This window comes from Rhipicephalus microplus, chromosome 3, assembly GCF_043290135.1.
Source record: "Rhipicephalus microplus isolate Deutch F79 chromosome 3, USDA_Rmic, whole genome shotgun sequence".
Classification (NCBI taxonomy): domain Eukaryota; kingdom Metazoa; phylum Arthropoda; class Arachnida; order Ixodida; family Ixodidae; genus Rhipicephalus; species Rhipicephalus microplus.
The window spans coordinates 17,880,956-17,901,704 of record NC_134702.1 but is presented as its reverse complement, the minus strand read 5'-3'; the positions used below and the strand labels follow the sequence as shown (position 1 = coordinate 17,901,704).

General features: G+C 46.9%; 1 protein-coding gene across 4 annotated transcripts in view; it reads right to left on the bottom strand.

The window, feature by feature from the left end:
• LOC119181253 (cationic amino acid transporter 4) overlaps positions 1 to 20,749 on the bottom strand; it is a 122,779-nt gene that overhangs the window by 60,394 nt on the left and 41,636 nt on the right. The window contains exon 1 of one of the 4 annotated variants that reach the window (XM_037432471.2): positions 1,685 to 2,399. The exons of the other annotated variants lie outside the window; for them this stretch is intronic. The gene's annotated coding sequence lies outside the window, so the exon portion shown is untranslated. Of the gene's footprint in view, positions 1 to 1,684; positions 2,400 to 20,749 lie in introns of those variants that run through there. 4 annotated transcript variants of the gene reach the window in all.

The following is a 20,749-nucleotide window of genomic DNA, read 5'->3' as shown; positions in this document are numbered from 1 at the left end:
TGCGACCTCGAAAAAGCCTTCGCATCGCGCCAACAAGGAACTGGGACGGTGGCTGTAAAACGTACGCGTTATATGACCGGTGCCTTTTGCGGGATCTAAGATCCAGTAACACGAGTTCTGGGTGGTGATCGCGTATACAGACGTTACATAAGACGCGCATCAACAATGTCATCCAGCAAGACATAACTCGGTGGTATCTGATGGCAAAAAAAGGAAGTAAAATAAAAACCATAGGTATAAATAGACCCCGATTGCTTTTCGCATAAGTGCCCGTTCAATTCGTTTCTTTGCATTTTTTTATTTCCTGTTTCTTCGGTGTTCGGTAAAGATCTGCAACAGCTTACAAAGTGCCTTTTTTTTTCCTAAATACCCCGTATTTTTTACTGCTAAAGTAACGCGCTAAATGAAAAAAGCACACTAGACATAAATGATGCTGAAATTACATTTCATTATTAATATTGCATTTCATTGCAATTTTCGAAATGAAAAGCAAACAATTAAGTTAGTAAGAAAGGAAATGCCACTCGAAAACGACGTTTTTTTTTACTGTCATCAATATTAATGATAATAGACATAATAGTTGGCATCGTTACTTGTTAGGTCTCATTAATATCATGTCTAGCAAGCAAAACGAGCCCTGATATTTTCACTTAGCTCTATACAGCGATTTGATATGTGCGTTTTATTATATTACGCAGGCCTTCGTTTTTTTCCATTCTAGATCGTTCGCCACGGTGCAGGCTTAACTCACAGAGCGAATGAATGACTTCATTTGTTCGAATTTTACAGAGTCAGTATGGTATTCATTTTGTACTAATGTAATTCTGTATCCCGTACGAAGAAATGCTCCCGTAAGGTACAATGGTGCAAAATTGGTAGCACACAAAAAAGATGGTGGCGGAAAACTTTTCACGCGCATTGCGAATACCGAAATAAGAAGATGCGTTTTCTGACTTCTTCAGTTTTGATAACACGCGAGGATTAGTATAATTAAGCGGTAGAGAGACCAACGAAGTACACCGGACAAAAACCAATTAAACTAATCTAGGCATTTCTTTTCCAGCGTGCTAACTGACGCACTGGTTTACACCAGATTAAATTACGTTCAAGTACATTTTCAAGACAATCCTTTCACTGTTCCCCGAAGTTCAAGCTACCCTCTCTCTCCAGTTTTTTTTTTTCACTTTCACAGAGAAACGGCCACTTTCGAACTAAAATCGCCAACGCAAGCCGACTTAACTCCAGGCAATGTGTGGTATTGTCTACTTGATTTCTGATTTATATCGCTGAATTTTTATAGATATGCAAATCGCGGCTCTGCTACGTCGCGACAAGGCCAACTGATCCACTCAAGGGTGGATGAAAACGAAAACTACAACCATGCTTCGTTTATGTACAAAAAAAGGTCCCGCCAACGGGTGCTCGGGGCATATATACAGGAAGTGCGAGCCAAGTATCCCCTTTTTATCTCTAACTGCGCATCCAACGTTGCGCAAGCGCACATCACTCTTCACTAAAGCACAGCTACCTTTCGCAAGCGAACACAGTAGTATAGCCGCTTGGCTCACACCCAACGCAAGCGGTGTGTTGGGTAACAACCTAGGAACTAACTAACCAAACCGGAACTAACAAGAAAAAAAAACAATGTTGTTGGAAGAGAGAAAGCTCAAACTGTTGTACTCACGCCTTCCTCCTCCGCCTTCAAGAAACAAAGGGATCGGTCCACCGTCTCGAAGTCGCCTGGGCGTCGTGTTCACGGGCTTTGACGTGCGGTCGCAACCGCACAACTCGCCTTCTCAACGACTGATCGACGACTACGACGACGTCAACGTTAACGTTCGGACGACACCTCGTCGACGCCGCAACAACCGATCGCGTGAATACACGGCGCCCAACTACAAAACACCGCCTACTCCGTTGACTACTTGGCTCCGAGCTGCCGCAGCCGCCGGCTTCCTTTTGTCACCACGAACGCCGGCGCGCTGGATCCAACGCGGAAAGGCCTCGTCCGTTTGCAACAAAGCAACAAACTGCAACCCGCCACTAGAAGCAGCACCACCGTGAACCGCGGGATGCCGTCCAACGTCAAAACCGTTCCTCCTTGAAGAGACCGGCTAGCGTTGAGATCACCTTTCGTGACACCGCGTAACAAGGTAGAGTGGCTTGTCCGTTCTTCCTTTCGCGGCCGCAGATTCGGCGTGGTCCAACCGGTTTCGGGCAAAAACACCAAATGGTGTGGTGGAGAGTTCCTTGCGTAGGGTACGCACAAACGCAGTTTCGTCTGCGTTCTCTGCTGTAGCAGACGACGCGCAGGGTTAGTGTGTGGCGGCCAACACCAGACGGAAGAGGGATCTGGACCGGAGGTGAATCCAAACAACGGGAACCGAACCCCGACGCCCACCCCGATGCTACCGGCGGCGTGCGCTAGACACGCCGCTCACACTCTCTCTCTTTTCCCTCTCTCTCAAGAGCACGCGCTCACGTACGAAGTAAGGCACGCAAGGCTTGCAGAGGATCGAGAGAGAAACACCACCCTTTCCCTCTGTCTCGAAACAATCTCTCCTCCTCTTGTTCATTTCTCTTCTTCATAGCGTCCTCCTCTCCGACTCCGGGGTTCGTTTCTCGGCCAAACCGGGGATCGGCCAACCCGGGGATAGAAACGAAGCAGAATGGAAGCTTACGATGGTAGGGAGGGTCGGAAAGAGACATCATTACGCCAACGTTGAAATAATAATAAAGAGAGAAATAAAGGGGGTGGATTGGGGAAGACCGGGAGATGATTCTGCTTTTCAGTGACTGCCACTGGTCGTTGTTTTCTATTGTTTTTTTTTTGTTTTGTTTTGGAGCCATTGGCGTCGAAAACGGTGCTTTTTTGCTCACGTTATACGGGTAGACACTACGCGATATGTGTACGCAAAAGTGTTCTCCCCAGTTTTTGTCTTGCATTCGTTTGCTTAGATTTCTTTCTCTCTCTTTTTTTCTTTTGCTGTCGTGCCAAAGCGTCCGCATCCCTTGTTCTGAATTTTTTATATATTTCGCCTTCGGAAGTCGTATTTTGGAGGCATGGTGGAGAAGCCCATTGGAAGGATCCAGCAAGCAGCTAGGGTGCCTGGCAGGCGCCAGGAGTGAAGAGCTGAGCATACTGTATTTCCCGCCATTCCCTTCAATATTTTCCCTTTTCTTATCCTCTTAGAGCAGCTGCCTCTCGTGCCTGCAGCCAGTAAAAAAAAAGACTAATGATATAGATGATTATATTACCCCAACAAATGCAGTCGGAGGACGTCCGAATTCATATCCACTGCCATTTCGCTTCTCATGCGACGCAGGCTCATATCTCTACTGGTTTGCATGTAATTGCAGGCTGGTGGCATTATATATATATATATATATATATATATATATATATATATATATATATATATATATATATATATATATATATATATATATATATATATATATATATATATATATATATATATATATATATATATATATAATCAGCAGCGGCCCACAGAACTTCATAGGTAGCACGGAAGCCGTACTTTGGATTGCATAGTTGCTGGCCCACTCATGTGCATGAAAGCGGCTGCATACCATGATTGGTACGCAGAATTCATTCGTGTAATATCCCGAGATCTAGAATCGCTACACATGCGGAAAATGAAAGGAAAACAATAGCCTATTGACCTACAGCTCGACCTCGTTAAAGCTGTCTCGAACATCCGTAAACGTAAGATATGTTCACACAGCATGGCTTTTCTTCCAGCTGTCTTCGACATGTTCTCAACTTGACGTAAGTCGAGCCCCTTGATCATTAATCCCGCTGAGAACAACACTATAATCCGGCTTAGGTAGGCTCATACTGTATACAGGGCCCCTGGTGGCGATTGAGATGTCATCGAAGCACAGTCCATTTCATCCGTCTCTCTCTCTCTTCTCTTCCCCTCGCCTTCAATGTCTCACTCCTCTCAGCAAATCCGTGGTCGCCAGCAGGACGAATTACTTTCCCCTCCTCCTCTTTCTCAACAGCCCTCATCTCTGTGCACTTCCTTTCGCGTGCGGACGTCCCTTTCCTGCTTCCCTCACCCGCAGCATCACACCTTCTCTTTCCTGCTCTGTTTTGATTGGTTGCTTCTTTTTTCCCAAGCCCTGGCTTCTGTCGCGGAAGCACCCTCCAAGCCCAGCCGAAAAAAAAAAAAAAAACGAGCGGCAGCAGTAAAGCAAGGCAGCACTTCAAACGGCGCTTGCGAAATGGGCGGGTGAGGAGGACGCACTGTTGGCAACGGCGTGTGGGTGCACATGTTTTATTTTGTTTGTGTTCCTGTACTTGTTCCTTTTTAATGTTCGTTTGCTTAGCTGATTGTTAGTAAACCCGACGCGAGCGGAGAGAGTGTAATGTGCATCTGTGACGTGTGTACTTGCGCTTCTATGCATGTGTGTATTTGTTGATCGGCTTTTATTCGTTATCTCGCTTGCTTGCTTGTAAGCACGCGCAAGAGCGGACGGGGCGTGGCACACAAATGCGGCGCTAGCAGATCGTGAAAACGGAAGGTGACGCTGGGTTGTGCGGCCAGTGCGTCTAAAGTGCAAAACGCTTCGAGGCAAACTCACCGACTCTGCTCTCTTGTTTACATATTTGGATTAAGTTTTCCTGACGTCACGCATTGTTCCCCTTATTGCTTTAATAGACGTTCTCTTTTCAAAAATAACATACGGGGAGAGCGGTTTAACGTCCCGAAACCACCATATGATTATGAGAGACGCCGTAGTGCAGGGCTCCGGAAATTTCGACCACCTGGGGTTCTTTAACGTGCACCCATATCTGAGCACACGGGCCTACAACATTTCCGCCTCCATCAGCCGCAGCAGCCGGGATTTGAACCCGCGACCTGCGGGTCGGCAGCCGATTACCTTAGCCACTAGACCACCGCAGCGGGGCACGGGGAGAGCGGTTCTTTGAGTGGAAGGATATAAAAAAGAGCGCGTCGCCTCCCTTACAGCAGAGGCTTATTCGCTCAAGAGAACCGTTTCCAACATTTAGGTAGTCACTGCCTTCAAAGCTCCTACACCCCCTTACCCACACACTCCTTTCCGCGCCCCACCCCAAAAGCAGCGCTGCAGGCTTCCTTAGAAGTCCTATAATTATGTTTTTTCTCCGATCGCTTCACTTTCTGAGACATTTCTGCGTTAATCGTGCGACTCGAACGCCGCCTCCTCAAGGTTGCTGACTGATGTTAGCTAACCCCCTCTGTTGGATGAATTCACTGTATTCCTTTTGTGGGCTGATCACGTGGTGTGGCGTATGCGGAGTTCTTTGTAACAGTGCAAGCCCCCCTGACGTCATTTTATGGGACTGGCGCTCCGCGCCGCCATCTCAAGTGACCAGCCGGGGTGGCACCCCTCCCACCTGCCCCCCCCCCCCGGTTTACATTCCTTTGATTGGAAGTACAGTGTATTGGAAGTGTCGGTTATCATGCATACCGTAACGTGGTGCTACGTATTAGTTTGGACATATATAACCTCTAACGTGACACTGGTAGTAGGAGGAGGAAGGGAAGAAATGAAAGGCAGGGAGGTCAACCAGACGCACGTCCGGTTTGCTACCCTGCACTGGGGGAAGGGGTGAGGGGATTAAAGGAGAAGAGAGAGAGAAGTGAAGGGCAACGTGTATGTTGGTGGGACCTTGTCCATTGCACGCTTATAAGCGGTCGCGTAGTCCGGTCGTCTTCAGAAAACTTAGCAGTGCCCGCGTCGCTTTGCTGGCCAGCGACGCGTAGAGCCATGAGCCAAGTATCTTCTCTTCGGAAAAAGGTCTACTGTCTAGTGTCTCCAACGTTTCGCGTAGCAAATTGCGTTCGCTCGCAAAACGTTCACATGAACACAGTAGATGTTCTATTGTCTCGTCAGTGTCGCACGATTCACATCGGCAGCTATCCGCCATTCCTATGCGAAAGGAGTACGCCTTTGTAAAAGCTACTCCTAACCACAGGCGGCACAGTAAAGTTGCATCCTGGCGGGAGAGGTCCGATGGAACTTGAAGCTTTCTCGATGGGTCCAATTTGTGTAGGCGGCGGTTCCTGACACTGGGGTCACTCAGCCAAGTTTCCGACATGGTGTTAGCGAACGAGTGAAGGCCCCTTGCAGCGTCGGTTCTCGACAATGGAATTGGGGTTGTCTGGGCGTCCGCGTGGGCGGATCGGGCAGCATTATCAGCAAGGTCATTACCGACAATACCACAATGTCCCGGTAACCACTGGAACACCAAGTCATGTCCTTTCGATAAAACTTCGTGAATCACTTCTCTTATTTCATTCACTAGTTGTTGGTGCTCCCGCTATCGTAAAGCTGATTGCAAGCTCTGAAGGGATGCCTTGGAGTCACAGAACACAGCCCATTTTTGAGGTCGGGCCTCCGCAATATAAAGTATAGCAGCACGTAAGGCGGCAAGCTCCGCTGCTGTGGATGTTGTCCTATGCGACAGTTTGAGCTTTATAGTGACCTGGTACGCCGGGATGACAACAGCACCTGTGGAGCTGTCAGCCGAGACCGATCCATCGGTGTAAATGTGGGTCCTCTGGCCGTATTTTTCGTTGAGTAGCGACAATGTCACCTGTCGTAGAACCACTGTTGAATGATGGCTCTTGTTCGTTATTCCCGGAATAGTGAGGCACACCTGTGGTTGTTGTAGGCACCACGGGGGTGACGCTGGTCTTGTTGCGGGAGTGAAGCCAAAAGGGAGGCATTCTCTATGGGCAGAAATAATCTTTGAAAAGATCGCGTGTGGTCTTTGAAGTGGCAACACTGCAACATGGTGACCAGGAACTCGGCAGAGGTGTCTTATGTGGGCTCTCAAATTGTCAGTGGTGATGTATGTTCGAATTGGATGCTCTCTTGCGATCATAATTGCCCCGTAGGTTGAGGTGCATCGCGGCAATCCTAAGCACACGCGTAGTGCTTGTCCTTGTAGACTTTCGAGAGTGCGGATGTTCGTCTTGCACGTACTTGCCAGTAACGGCAAGCTGTAGCGCAAAAATCCCAGAAACAGTGCTCTGTATAGCTGCATCATTGACCTTATAGATGCGCCCCAAGATTTTCCGCAGAGGAACCGCATTATATGGACAATGGAAGTTAGCCTTCTCTTCAGGTAATTGCAGTGGGCACTCCACGAAAGGTCCCGGTCAATGATCACACCCAGGAAGCGATGGTTCTTCTGGTATGGAATATTTTGTCCATTGATGGTAACGGGGTATTGTGTCATAGCTCTGCGGGTAAACGCAACCAATGCACATTTCTCCGTAGAGACGGAAAGACCTTGCTTGCGGAGATATGAGCATGTCAAGGTGGCAGCCTGCTGGACTCTTGCACGTACTTGTAGACGAGTTACAGCCGAAGTCCATAGACAAATATCGTCAGCATATATGGATATGAGGATGGTACTTGGCAAAATTTCACGAAGTCCTACCATCACGAGGTTAAATAAAGTGGGACTTAATACGGCGCCCTGAGGAACGCCACGGGAGATATAGTAATTGGTGGTAGGTCCATCTGAGGTTTGTACAAAAAAGGACCTTCTTATCAAATAATCCTGGATCCATTGGAACATCCGACCACCGATTCCAACAGCTTCCAACGAGTCTAGGATGGCTTTATGTGTTACGTTATCATAAGCCCCTTTGACGTCGAGGAAGAGTGCCAGTGGTATGCGCTTGAGGCTCTTCTGTTGCTGGATAAATGTTGTGAGATCAATCACGTTGTCAAGAGATGATCTACCTCGCCGAAAACCCGTCATGCAGTTTGGGTATACGTTGTACCGCTCAAGGTACCATTCTAGGCGTGTAAGTATCATCCTTTCCATGACTTTTCCTACGCAACTTGCGAGGGCAACAGGGCGAAATGATGTCAAATCAAATGGTGACTTTCCTGCTTTGAGTAGTGGCACAAGTCTACTTATCTTCCAATCCTGGGGAACATTGCCCGCCAGCCATGAGTGGTTGTAATAGCTTAACAACTGTCCCCTTGCCTCCTGTTGAAGGTTGGCTAGAGCGGCGTAGGTGATGCCATCGGGTCCTGGTGAAGATGATCGTCGGGAAGCCGCCAAAGATGCGTCAAGTTCTTCTATAGTGAAAAGATTGTCCATTTCGTAGATGCGGGGTTCAGGGATAACACTCCTAATGGTGCCAGCAGACAAGGCGGACACACCGGCGATTCGCGTACAAAACTCATTTGCCACTTCAAGTTGGGTGTGGCCTGAATGTAGGGCTAAAGCCATGAAAGGATGTCTTTGTTGGGGAGCCGAGCGCAGGCCACGAATAGTGCTCCAGATGCGGGACAACGGCTTTCGGGGATCCAATGATTCGCAGAATGATTTCCAGCGTTCCTGTGCAAGTTTGTCTAAACGTCGTTGGACTTTTTTCTGTATGCGTCGTGCCAGCCTCAAGTCGCATATTGCTTTCGTCCGCCTGTATCTTCTTTCCGCCCTTCGGCGAAGCGCGCACAGTTTTTCCAGTTCAACATCGAAATCTGAACGCTTGCCGGTGAACGGGAGGAGACAGGAAGCTTCCCTCATTGCCTCTTTGATGACATCCTCCAAGTTCTGGTCAGGGTCTTCACGGCATGTATTTTCCATGAGTCGCTGAAACTTGAACCAATCAATTCTTCGTATTGTGGTCTTAGGAAAGGAGTTAGTAAGACCCCTTATTCGCATATAAGTTGGAATGTGGTCACTCCCATGCGTTTCGATGTCTGAAAACCAGTGCACTTGCGACCGGAAGTTTCTGGATACCAGAGTCAAATCGAGGCAACTGCTGTACGTAAGGCCCCGCAGGTATGTAGGACTGCCATCATTTAAGAAACATAGGTCATGCTTGGAAGCGAATGACACGAGGTTTCTTCCTTTAGCGTTGATCGTCGAACTACCCCAGATTAAGTGATGTGCGTTGAAGTCTCCAGTTATAACCCACGGGCCCGTAGTTGTTGTCAGTATGTCTCGTAGTCGGTCTTGTTCAAATCGTCCGGATGGTGATATGTAGACACCAATGAGTGTGAATGACACTTTTTCCTTTTTAACACGTAAGCAGACATATTGATTGTCATCATGCGGTTGAACTGCATGATGCACATAAGTGAAATCTGTGCGAATGTAAACAACCACCTTGCTGCGTTCCTCGCACGTTGAAGAAACGAAAGATTCATACCCTGATAGTTTAGGAGGTTGTTGCACGTTTGGTTCACATATAACTATCATAGGAATACGATTCATGAACATATACTGACGGAACGAAGAGATGCGGGATCTCAGGCCTCTCGCGTTCCACTGCATTATCGACGCTTGTCGGACCTCGTTGCGGAAGGAGAAAATTGGTCGAGCCATGGTTGCTACTGGAGACTTGCAAATACTGAACTTAGAGCATCCAGTACTTGTAGTGCACTCTGAGCGAGTGGAGACTTCAGGCTGCTGCACAGCTTTCGCATGGCATCCAGCAGTGTTCGGAACATTCTGATGACTTCTGTGTCCTCCTCAGGCAGCTTGTCAGCGGCTGGCTGGAGTGATGTGACTGTCGATGTGCGCTTGGGATTTGCAGGTGGCTGTGATTTCGGCAATGAAGGCCAAACTGATTCATCTGCAACTGTGCAGCTCGTTGTTTTGTTGACCGCGCTGGCCGCCTTAGGTCTGGGAGGCAAGGGCGGTGGAAGAGAAGGGTGGTGGAGTGGTGCTTTCGATGTAGCGTCTGCGGCGTTCTTTGATGAACTGCGGCGACGGTGACGCCTCTTTCGGACGGTCCTGGCAGCCTCTCGATGCGACGAATTGTCTCTGACCATTTGTTTCGATACCGCTATTTCTCTTCGGATTTTGGGGCATTCTTTTGACGAAGCTTCATGTGACCCATGACAATTCGAGCATTTGAGGGTAGTTGCTTCGCAGTCATCCACAGAATGGGCTTCCGCGCAACGAGGACACACCGTCCTATTTTCGCATACGCTTCTCACGTGGCCCATCTTCATGCACTTATAACACTGTAAGGGCTTCGGTATGAAAGGTCGCACTGAATGCCGAAAATGGACCACCTTTACGTGTGAAGGAAGAGTGTCGCCCTTGAACATGATCTTCAAGCAGCGTGAGTTTCCCAAACGGACAACTTTTGCAATGACGCTGGCTTCATTTACCGGTTTTACCAGAACATCGAAGTCGGAGCTGGGAATGGCAGTATCCACATCGTAGATGACTCCAGTGACGACGTTAGAGCTCACAGGAATGTAGGAGCGAACTTTCATTCCCCCCAACTCGTTGACGTTGCGCAGTACATTAAGTGCCGCAGCATGCAAAACGTCGATGGCCAATACGTTCTTACGCGTGTTCACTCTGATGTCTGTGATCTCGTTTGGCACGAGTCCTTCCAGCATCACCGAAACAGATTGCCTGTTGAGGCGCTTCATGTTACCGTCCGGTACCTCAGGGACAAAAAGGATAGTGTTTGTCACGGGTCTCCTTGGCACTCTGTCATTCAACGTACTCGATGACGAAGATGTTCTGACGTTCCGCCTCTTCGCTTTACGGCTCAGCACCAGCTTAAAATCGTCGTCGTCAGAAGGCTCTTCGCTGCTCATTGAGTAACCAAGAGTGCCCTCGCTGTCGTAGTCGCTGTAGAGTCCCGTACGCTTCCTGGATGCGGCCACCGCCGACGCCGCCGTAACTGGCGGACGTCCGTGGGGGTCCACGTCCATCACCGACGGACACGGATGTGATAATCGCGAAGTTCACTTAAAATTAGGTGAAAAAAGAGAGCACCTACTGAAACTGCGATCTGCTAAGCAATCACTTCGTCGTCGTCCGACACTGGTAGTAAGTTCACAGATTTCCCAATACTTGAGGACACGCAGCATGCATATCGTACTCCCATTGAGCAACCTCACGACCCACAGGTCAACACATTATTATCATTATCAGTACTTCCAATATCATCGTTATCATCGTTATTATTATTATTATTATTATTATTATTATTATTATTATTATTATTATTATTATTATTATTATTATTATTATTATTATTATTATTATTATTATTATTATTATTATTATTCACATGAAAATGCCTTTCACCGTAAAGCAGTGATGGCCAAAACAGGGGTCTGGGTATCGTGAAGTCCTCTTTAAAAACCGGTGATTGAGGCCTTCCGAAATGCCTTTCGCATTTCGGGTGCCAGTTTTTTTTTTCTCGCTGTCGCTGCTCCTTCCTTCCTTTCTTTCTTTCTTTCTTTCCTTTTTTTCCTTCTTTCTTTCTTTCTTTGTGAAACATTAGGCGATTGCTCACTTTGCTTGTTTAACACGAATGTTAGAGCAGCGCACATTAAAAAAAAGTGCACACAAACTTGACAGAGGAGGACGTGCATTTAAGATCAGGGGATTGCCAACCAGCTTGTCAATACTTATTTCGCAATAATAAACATTATGCCAGCAATATATTTCAGTATTTCCAAGTTGTATTTCTTAAACTTGTATTCTCTATGGCTCTTCTATGAATATAGTGTATGGGAAACCTTCGTGAGAACAGTAACAACGGAAGTCTTATTTTGAAAGTGTCGGCCTGAGTCTGGCCTTCATCAGGAATACATATATTGCCACGCGCGTTTCTTATTTTCAATTTTGCTTCATTCGGTTTTTGCCCACAATGCCTGTCAGGAATGCTCAGCGCAAACTGCGCCTCACTGTCCAAGAAGGGTCGCGATTATTGTAGATCGTTCTGTTCAGGTGGCGCGCAAGACGCGAACACTCGAGATTATTCCAGAACTCGCGCGACGACCAGTGATAGGGCACATGCCTAAACACCGACAACGACCGAAGCTACAACGTTCAGCTCCTGGCTGACCGGAAGGTCCGTGAGAGGGCGCCCCTCGGTCTCCCTGTTTAGGGAGCCTACATGAACGGCCGTTTTTAACGGCCGCTCATGTAGGCTCCCTATCCCTGTTTCGACATGGGAATAGCCAGGAGTTGAGAGTGCAGCACCATGTCTCATCAGTGTCATCACGTGACCGTAACCGGCCATATCTCAGCCAATCGCCCCACCAACGCACTGGGTCAGCGAAACGACCATGGCCGTTCAGTGCCAGCAGCAGGGGTTATAGGAGCCAACATGGCAGCACGTAGACGCAACCCCTCGCTTCGATCCAAACTCGCGCTTGCTACACGCCACTGTATTCACAGCAATAAATAAATACTCGAAGCGATAGCTGATTTTGTTATCTCACGCTTGAGGCAAATTATCATGTATGTTCCTTTATTGCTGAGATTATTGGTGTTTATACTTGACCATGCCTGCTAAGCCTCATCTGCGACTATTTCAGAATGAATCTTGAAAACATGGCAAAATACCGATGAGTACATTGCTCTCGAAGCTGCAGGGCGTAAATAGAAAGCAAATAAATGCGGTCGTTGCTAACTTGCGGGCCGCGCAGCGCAGGACAACGACGTTATAGGTTCGAGGCGGAAGGAAACAACAACTATTTTTTTTTTGTGTGTGCTGCCGCCAGTTCTTTTTTTACTCTTGTGCTCAGACGCCGTAGAAAGCATGCCCCATGGTGTGGTAGTGCAACCTAGCTTGGATTGAATGAAACGGCTGCGGAAAATCGTCTCTAGGGAGTACCTCACACTCTTCCCCCCGTACCAAACAAATTTTTTATCTATTAGATAAGAAGCAGCTCTTTGACTAGCCTGTGTAGCGCTGTCCCTCCGCATCGGAGGATCAGCGCTAAGCGCATGGTGCCAAGTAGGTCACGCCTTTCCTCGCAATGCGAGCGCGTGACGTCACTCTCTCCATAGCCTGTCACCGCTCGCCACGTGTCATCTCTCTCGCTTCCCCCACTCTACCGCTCGCAACGCTCGAGCCCGCTCCTCACGTCAGCATCATATCCTCACCCGCGCCGCCTCTCTCTGTCTGTAGGCGAGAAGAAGCCGCGGGTAGGCGCGCCGTCGTCTAGCCAGGCTAGAGTGCACTAGAGGTGTCTGCAAGCTAAGAATAAAAGTAAGATTTACCACTGTCAATTTGTATTATGCGCGTCCAGCTGCGCCTGCTCATTACTATGACGTAAGAGTCACGAGGAGCCAATGACAAATTCAGCATGGCGTCGTTCGTGACGAGAGGCGATGTGTCGCTGCACCGAGACTAGGCACTATAGCCAGGCGTCTATTCAGTTTTCTTTGGTTTCTTTGTCAAGAAGAAGCTATTTCATCCACTGGACCTCAGCATCATCTTCGTCGGCCGTCATTAGATGCTGGAGTTTATGATTTTGCTACGTTTCAAGTGCACCGAAGTGGCAGAGCTTCACCGCGTTCCGTTGGTTCGGTAGCGTGAAGCAGCAGAATGGCGTCTAGCTATTCTCTACGTCCCTGTAGGATGCCTACTGTCGGGGTCATTCATGTGCAGTAAGGTGAAGGTGAAGTCTGAATGTACGCGTATGTGTTCTGTGGAATGCGCGCGGCTGTGATTTACCGCCAGCAAAACGTGTGGCATCAACGTTGCTGCATGTGCGTGTGTGAGTGTGTTACTTGGGTGTCGCAACGTGATAATCTTGGTAATCTTTCGCGATATGTGGTGTGTCGTGCACCCATACGACTGTTGTAAATTTGGGCAAGGTGTGAGAAAAAAGTAACTGGGAGAACCTGCCAGCGTCACACAGTACGAGAGTAAACAAACCAGGTGGGGAGAGTATGCATAGGTGTATGCATTAAAATGCGCATTGTGGTCATAGTGTATGAGCGTCATTATTTTGACGTGTGCCAATTAACACAGCTGTGTAATTTCACCGGAATTTTTCCCCACCGGCTTATAATTTCGTGCCAGATTTAAGTGTCTGTTGCGTAAGCGCTTGTCTCAGGATCTAAGTACGAACGCCTTGCATGAAAAACGCCGTGCGAGGTTCTTCACACCGGGAAATGACGCGAGCTGTGTAATATCAATGCATCGATCGTTATTGAAGCAGCAATCACGATAAATCATCATCAATCACGATCAGTTACATCGATCATGATCGTCACTGAAGCGAAGCCGCTAAAACTATTCTTGAGCGAAAAAAAATAGAAACATTTCGTTTTTTAAGACATTGTATCGTCCTTAACGATATCATATTCGGCCGTCTTATATATATATATATATATATATATATATATATATATATATATATATATATATATATATATATATATATATATATATATATGATGAAGGCCAGACTCTAGGGCGAAACGCCGAAATAAACCACGTTGTGACCGCTCACGGAGGATCTACTAGACTATATATATATATATATATATATATATATATATATATATATATATATATATATATATATATATATATATATATATATATATATATATATATATATATATATATATATATATATATATATATATAACTTTGCCCGTATTGTGTGCATGTATTACGCATAGAGATAACTTGTTTATATTAAATTACACTCCCACGAACGAAAAGATGGACGCATTGCACTCTCCTGTGAATGCAAAGCCTGGCACGCAACTCACTCGCATTTCCCGGAGAGAGAAAACCCCCTTGCCTGCACAAACACATTCATTGAAGGTAGTGGCCCCTGTTGCAGCAAAACTGGGCCCCGCTTTGAGAAAGTTGAATATTCAAGGGCGGACGCTGTGATGGCAACAACGTGAAATGCAAGTTGCCGAATAAAAAAAAAATTCACCTACAACTTTTAGTCGGCGCCACTTTAGCTGCGTACATCGCCTTGGCCACTAACTTAACGACAACGTATGCAATGATCCGCACTGTTAAACACAATGTGCGCTCAGCGCCTTTATTTTGATGAAACGAGGCGTCGAATGAAACGGCGTTTACCTCAAACACGATGACAAGCATGGCGACGCGAAACGTACATTCGGTATATAAGGCAGCACAAGGATCGTAATTCACGAAGTGAATCTCAAATTGCTTCTTCATTCTTTGCTTTGACCCACAGTTGCCATAGTTACAGAAGACAGCGAGACAGCCAAGAAACTTGGCAACAAAAGTTTCGTAAAAAAATTGCAAACCACCTATTGAAATGTGATTATTGCCACTGGTCCCGCCATAATGGCCTAGGGGCTAAGGTACTCGGCTGCTGACCCGCAGGTCGCGGGATCGAATCCCGGCTGCAGCGGCTGCATTTCCGATGGAGGCGGAAATGTTGTAGGCCCGTGTGCTCAGATTTGGGTGTTTAAAGAACCCCAGGTGGTCGAAATTTCCGGAGCCCTCCACTATGGCGTCTCTCATAATCATAATCACCCTCCTTTATTTTTCGTTCTCTACCTCACGCAGGCAACATGCGGAAAGTGGGGAGGCCTGTATAATATCATTGCCACCAGACGACGATGATGAGAGTTGATGATGTAACGCATGTCGCCGGCGAAACAACGTCAGCATACGGTGCGGACCACGCGGACTGGGTAACCATGGCCCCCGAAAATGCGCGCTGCCAGAATAAATGTCGGAGTCCATGGACTCATAGTTCCACGTGCCGTTTCACACACTAAATGGCGTTAGATGCACCAGCAGCTTCTACTTATCGGAGCACTCCCAAACCGAAAGTGAGGGGGCTTGATAAGACAGACTGTATTTAAATATCGCCACGGGTGCTGCAGTTGCCCCGCCGCGGTGGTCTGTAGTGGCTAAGGTACTCGCCTGCAGACCCACAGGTCGTGGGATCGAATATTGGCTGTGGCGGCTGCGTTTCCGATGGAGGCGGGAATGTTGTAGGCCCGTGTGCTCAGATTTGGGTGCAGGTTAAAGAACCCCAGGTGGTCGAAATTTCCAGAGCCCTCCACTACGGCGTCTTCATAATCATATGGTGGTTTTGGGACGTTAAACCCCACATATCAATCAATCAAACGAGTGCTGCAGTAAGCCATCTATCGTGTTATGACTAATAGGCCCTCGGTGATACACTGCAGCTAAAAGAAAAACGAGAAACGTTAAACAAAATTTTTGCCATAACCCTTTAAGTCTTTTTTTCTTTCTTTTTGTTCTCGCTCGGGAAACTGGGGTGTTCGAAGTTCCAACTAGCCCCACGTTCCCCCACACGTCTAATTTTGCATACTACTGTGGTGTCTTGTCGTCCATGAACCGCTGCTAAAGCGTTGTTCCTTTTACGGCCTTTTGTGTAGACACTCATTCTTGGCATGGTTTAGCAGCCTGTCACACTTCTCGCTTCTATCTGAGGATTTTTTGTTTTGTTTTTTTTACGATCCCCGAAGCGAGCTAGAACTTTCAGACGCGGATCAGACAGCTTACGTGTACTTCTCTGGTATACATTCTCACGCAGACATCCCCGTTCATTCGTAAACAAATAGGCTCCCATCTTTTTTACCGCCATAGATGGCGCGTGCTCGTGCGGCGCGCCTCTCCTTGTCACTCCTCGTCCCGTCATCTCAGGGTCATAACAATAACACGACGGCACACTCGCGCCTCTTCGCCAACAAACGGGACACGATGAGGACGTTTCTTTTTCATGTAATTCTTTTCTTTCTCAGCTGACACAACAGTCTCGGCTAAAGAGAAATAAAGAAAATTGCGCGAGAAGTGTGTGTCTGTGACGAAAGCCCAAGGTAGAGACAGCAAAAATGGGCAAACAGGGGCCGTGTTTTCCACCTTGATGAGATAGCGGCCGCGATTAGGTGGTGGAGGCGGGGAGGGGAGGATGTGGTGGCGGGAAGAGATAAGAGGATGGCTGCGATGATGATTGCTCAATTTCGTGACAGCTTGCCACCTTGAAGATTCCAGCAGCTTTGATGAGCATTTCTTTTTGTATCGAGATGCCATGCTTCGCCATTCCCGGGCACATTTCTGTTCGTGCGTGTGTGTGTGTGTATGTGTGTGTGTGTGTGTGTATGTGTGTGTATGTGTGTGTATGTGTGTGTATGTGTATGTATGTGTGTGTATGTGTATGTGTGTGTATGTGTGTATGTGTGTATGTGTGTATGTGTATGTGCCTGTCTGTCTGTCTGTCTGTCTGTCTGCATGCATGCATGCATGCATGTAAGACAAGTTTAGACGTAATAGTTAAAAAACTGAAAGTTCGGGCTTCGGTTCCTCCACTCGCATAATCAATGTATCTATGATTATAGATACGAGAAATAATACCGTCAACTATCTAAATTTAGTAACATATCCGTTTGATATCACATCAATAACGTTCAGACAACTGATCCCGCAGTTGAGCACCATGGTTCTAAAAACAATGGGAAATTCTTTCCAGGATTCATGCAAGCACGCAAAGTGTTTTTCTTTTTCTTTGTTAACGCTTTCCTGTCAGTGACGAATGACATACGAAGTGCCTATCCATCAGCTAAAGGAGGATAAGGTTGGCAGAATATTTACACTCGAGATTTCGGCGAGCAGCGTCTAGAAGGGTAAGTATTTTAAGTTAGCATTGACCCAAGAACTGGGCTGTTGTGTACATCAGCGAGTGATCCTAACTACTGAATCCCTTAGAGACAGACTTTACTGTCGTATTCTCTTTAATATTGCTTTTATCTTTCACTATCTTTTGTGCTCTCTCTCTCTCTATCTTTGTAACACCTCTTCTCTATCATCTTTTTTTCCCATTAGCCTCTTCAACAGTACAGGGTAGCCAGTCGGTCTAAGAACTGGCTAACCTACCTGACCTACCGCTTACTTTTTCTTCCTCCTTTCTCCTCACTGAATTCGCAGGGTTATCACCAGATTAACAACCCCAATTTAACCTATCAAAGCTAAGTCCATACTTTCTTTTACTTTATTTTTTGTCCATACTTTTTTGTCCTGCTCAGTTTACGCCAATCATAACACTTTCGAACGCCTTCGTAACTTGTACTTTTTTTTTTCTCGGGGTGTATTTAAAGGGACATTAAAGGCAACTATGAAGTCAACGTTGAGTGTTGAAATAGCAGCCCAGACACCTCGTAGTGTTACTTTTGTGCCAAGGAAGTGCTTAATTTGAAATAAAATTGCGTTTTAGTGGTCCGCATCGGGTTTTCAAATTACCCACCTCAACGGAACGTGTGATGTCTGTTGCCATGCATAACGCTGCCCAGCTTTGATGTGCGGTAGCAGAGGGAAAGTAGCGGAAGCCACAGCGGGAACAACAGCCATCGAACAATTTTTAACCGCGGTCTTCAAAATTTCAGCGATGATTGCTCAGCTGGTGCCCGCTACATGACACGACCTTGCCGATTTAACTAGGCGAAAATTGAATTTTTGACCACTTGCGTCCCCATAATAACATCGGGTGCATTTTATTACATCTCTTGATGACGGAGAGTTGTTTATTTAGTGCAGGTAGATTTATTACTAGGGATTAATTGTAGGTTTGTCCGACGCCATCGGTATCATTTTGCGAACGTCCTATACTGTGGCGCATTTGTTCTCGTGCATTTACCTTAATTTCACGGTAAGTAGGCTATGGCTGTTGATAGTATAGTTGTTTAACCCCCGTATTCACAAATGCTCCTCGACTCGACCTTCACCCTTCACTTGACAGAGTTGAGCACTGCGCCACTGCTCGGCTGAAAGTGACGCTGCGCTACTCAAGAATCGCGGCAGATTATCGCTGATATGCAGTGACTTTCCCTGCCTAGAGACGGCGCTCCCATCGGCCTTCTCAAGTGAAGGTGAAGCGCTGAGTGGAGGGACATTCTAGAATATGAGGGTAGGACGTTGTCATATATTGAGCCTTCACTCAGACGTAAAGTGTTAATTCACTTTAGTGACGCACGTCATTTGATTGAAATGACCATCAAATACCGTAACAGCACCGTTGAATATGCAATTTTGTTATCCGTCTCTTTTCCTGAGGTCTGTGCAAAAAATTGACTATCATATATGATGAGGTGATTGTTTGATCTAGATTTGTTAAAATTTATAATTATTGTTACCTCGCTCACTGCGCCTGTTTCTGTTTGGAAAGCTCTGTAGAGCATTCAAGACAAAAAGAAAAGCTGTCGGTATACGAACAGCTTCTTATCATCGAACATTTGGATAGTATACTGTAAAAATTCATGTTGCGCTTTAATGTTAAAAACGATACCCACCACAGTAGTTCAGCGGCTAAGGCACTCGGCTACTGACCCGGAGGTCGCGGGATTGAATCGCGGCCACGGCGGCTGCATTTTCGATGGAAGCGAAAACGCTTGAAGCCCGTGTGCGTTGACTTAGGTGCCCGTTAAAGAACCCCAGGTGGTCAAAATTTCCGGAGTATTCCACTATGGCGTTTCTCATGATCACACGGTCGTTTTGGGACGTCAATTCCGAAGAATTACAATGTATAAAACTAGAAAATGTTCCAAGTTTAAGAACGAGGAAAGGATTTCAGGAAAGGTATACAGTCAGCTTGTGGAAACTTCTCGGCAAAAAAAATAAATTAAGAGAAAGCCAATTGTGTTGGCTATTTGGTGTTTATTCATCTTTAGAGGTGCGCTAATTGGACAGAGATACCGCACGGAGTGGAAAAATACATGACATGTCGTTAGCTTGCGTGGTAGTTTGCGCTAATTACGAGATAGTTTGCTGTCACTATAAGGCGCTGAATTTTTCTCGTTCTGTGCAGTGTCTGCATTCACGTAGCGCGCCTGTGAAGATGGAAGGCTTCCATCAAACAACGAAAATTCAAGAAAAAGTTGACGACAGAGAAACTCCGAGGTGCCAGTTTGTTTCTTTGACGTCTGTCGAACTGCGGGGCACAAGTTGCGTGAAAAAAAGGAGAAAAAAAAAGCGCTGTAGTGTGCGATCGTAAAAAACTCAAACGTGGAGCTCCGCCCCCTCAAAGGTGAATCCACGTCAGAACTTGGACGCCTTTCAACAGAAAAAAAAAAGCGCCACAGGTGAGAAGTCGGAGATTATTGTGATTTCTTTCCGATGCTGAGGCGCTGCGCTAAGGATTGTGTGGGCGGATAGCGTAAGAAGAGGAGAAGCATGTGGAGCGGAGGTGGATGGGTACGTGCTAGCAGCGGTACGGCACCCCGTTGACTGACCGCGCGAAAGTTTGGAAAGACAAAAGAGTACGAAAGGCTGCCGCAAAAAAAGGGGGTGGGTTCGACGAGGAGAACAGCGGGGGGCAAGTCCCCCACCATCTCTCTGTCTCTCTTTTTCGAGAAAGCGACACAACTGAAATCGGTGAAAGGAAAGGTTTCGTTAAGGACGACGCCATCTCCGCCCTTTTTGACCTTCCGGGGGGCAGGCGCCAATCCGCCATCGCACACGTCTTCCAAGACGAATCCATCATCGAAAGTCGCGAGGTTGCTAAACTTTTTTTCCTCTGGAACCGCGCGACCATCTACAGACAGTGTTAGCCTATTCTTTTTACGTGCACATCGAGCGCAGTCATTACAAAAAAATAGAGAACGAACGGCTTGCGATGTCGTCATGACACGTAAAGAAAGGCAACCACGTACGTTCTCCTGTGAAGCATTGAACCACGTGCGTTCATAAGTATAGTGAATGCAACCGCTGCGCACGTTTCGGGCTGGTGGAATATTCTTTTAGACTCCTTCATTCCTATAATAGACTTCCTCCGGGTTCCGGATATGACTATCAAATCGAGCGGCTACAACGACCTGTTCAGGACTTGAACAACAATTATGGACAGCCCGACAGGCCCGCGACGCAGCAGAGACTTCGTCTTTTTGTTCCGACATGGGAACGACCCGCAACGTGCTAAAGCACGTCGTTCCGAATTACCCAATAAATCGATCCTGCAGACAGAAAAT